Source organism: Trichosurus vulpecula, chromosome 4 (genome assembly GCF_011100635.1).
Source record: "Trichosurus vulpecula isolate mTriVul1 chromosome 4, mTriVul1.pri, whole genome shotgun sequence".
In the NCBI taxonomy this organism is placed as follows: Eukaryota; Metazoa; Chordata; class Mammalia; order Diprotodontia; family Phalangeridae; genus Trichosurus; species Trichosurus vulpecula.
Window position 1 is genome coordinate 355,747,411 of NC_050576.1, and position 2,764 is coordinate 355,750,174.

Genomic DNA, 2,764 nt, shown 5'->3' on the forward strand with positions numbered 1-2,764 from the left:
AAAAAAAAAGAAGAAGAAATGGTTTCATTGGTGAGGCTTCACTCTTCACTAGCAACCCAAAGTAATGGAATAGTCAACAATTGAGTTCATTCTTGTCAGAGTTGCTACATCTTTTTGTTTCCACTTTGGACCCAGAACAAATCCCTAGAAGTCTTCTAGAATTCAAAGATAATATTTATGAATTTTTTTGGAAAGGGGTATTACCTCCATTTAATAGCAAGCAAAGTGGGACTTTTTGTTTTGCTTTTTTCCATTTAGATTTCTAGTTCTTCTCAGCGCCAAGGTAATCAAGGGACTTTGATTGAGCCTTGTCTTTGTTAGAATAAAGTCTTTAATTAATCAAGAGTCTTTGATGACCTGCTTAAGTCACAAGAAAGCCTAAGTCACACAAGTTCAAATCACATGGTTGTGATGCCCTCTGTGGACTGACCCTGAAGAAGTTTATATACACTATGAGGTTAGCATTTTGCATTGGGGGCATACTCATTGGAAGAGTGCTGGTGTGGAGACTCTGGGTAGCCATTAAGGAGCCTTCCAGCTTTGAAAAACCCAGATGTTGGTGCTTCTCGCTCTGGTAACAATGTATGTATTGTCTTAGTCAGACATCTAGAAGCCTGTCTGTTGATTTGTGTTCATTTGCTCTGTTTTTATAATTTCTGTTTGTAATTTCTGTTTGTGTTTTCTCTGAAGTTCAGGGTGCTAGTGTTTTTCCTCTGAACTAAGTGAATGATATATGTATATTTAATTAAAGTAAGATTGTTAACCCCTTTAAGTTTCTTTCCTTGGAAAAGCAGATCAAAGAACCTGTGCTAGCAGCCCTTCTCTGTGCTGGTATTGTTGGTTTTACACCCCCACCATAGCTGCAAGCAACATTGTCATTACATTCACCCATCAACTAATAATATTGTCCATGAAGATGTCTGCACAGAGGGGCAGAAAATCAGAAATCCTATCCCTTTTTGATCAGAACTGAAGTCATAAGGCTAAAGTAAGTGTTATTAAGAATAAATCTCATTGTCCTTCTAAATGCTAGCAACTCCCAACTCTGGCGTCAAAGAACTTTTCTTTTATAATCTTATTGAGGTATCTATAGTCACCTATCAGATTGAGCTATTTATGAACCCCAATCAATGCCCACCTGTTTTAATGATTCCATGAAGAATGTGAATATGTATATATGTGTATATATAGATATAGATATATGCTGGCATATATACTTTCACAAGTGGTATATATGTGCATATACATGTTTTATATGTAAGTATATAAACATGTGTACATGTACGTGTGTGCATGTTCACACATTTTTTCCCATTGACTGCAAAGGAATTTTTGTTGAGTGGGGTTTGAGGTTTTTTTTTTTTTTGACTCAAACTTACTGAGTCTTTCTTTAGTGGTGATAAATACCAATTCATGGTATTTATTCATGTCAATTCATGCTCAGCCTCTCACTGTTTAACTAGTTCCACTTTATAAATATTGGCATATCTTTATGAAACCTGCAACTAGATCTGTATTTTCATTTCGTGGCTATGAAACAGAATGAAGGTAAGTGTCCATGTACAATTCAAACTATGGTTTAGTAATTAGCTGAATTTCTATCAGTCAATCATTTAACAACCCCTTTTATTATTTTTTTTTTTTATTGTTGCTGTGTGCTAGGTACTGGGGATAAAATTCAAACAACCATCCTTTAATCAAGTGGAGTTTGCATACTAAGAAAACTTTGTAAAGACTTCATCTATTGTGGAATCAATTAATGCTTTGTTTTATCTTACTTATGATATTTTTGCTTCTGTCCTAAAGATTCTTTTTAAATGTATTGTCTAGTTTTCACAACTTTTTGTCAAAAATGTTTCTTTATTGCAGTTTATAGGATTATAGAACTTAGAGCTGCAAGAGATTTTCTACAATGTCTAGTACAAACCTTTCATTCTAGAGAAGGAAGCTGAGGTTGAGAAAGGTTAAATGACTTTTCAAAGGTCATGTCAATATACAACCAGACAGAGATGGGAATTTAAGTCACCTACCTCCAAATTCATTGCTATTTCTATAAGACCATGGTAAGAAGTTAAAACTTTGAGTAAGTACTAGGTTGCAGGTTTCTACATGGTCTAGATTGAAGGAAATCAAAAGACAAATGGCTTCAAAATTACTAGGCTTTTGGATTTGCTGAAACTCTACTACTATGCATTTATTCATTGGGGTTAATATAATTCATTGCTATCATTTTTTAAGAGAACATTTGTAAAAATGCAAGTAAACTTGTAAGGACAACATAATGCAACAGTAAGTCATGTATATCTCAAAACGATTTAGTGTAATCTTTAGCTAGTTGTAATTTTGGAGAACAGAGAACAAATATATGATAACAGGGGAGTTAAGTTTTGATAGCAAAAGGAAGGCAAGAGTTGGGGCTTTAGAAACTCCTTAAACAGGGTAAGCTTTAAATAGATACCATAATAGTGTGAATCATTAGGGCAATGGATTCTTGATGGTACCAAGAGGATGACTGACAGGTAGATAAGTATCAGCCTTCTGAAATTTGCTTGAGATCCACACTACTGACTAAATCTTACTAATAAGAGAATATTTGTTTGTAGAAGTTATATTACATAAAGTATATCACAAAAAGTCCGAATATCATTCCTCATGGATGAAAAACATTAGTCTAAGCAGACCTATTCATATCATTGAATTTTGAAATTCATTTATAGGTACCCTGAAATTTCAGTGTAACTCAACCTTTGATATCCATGACATG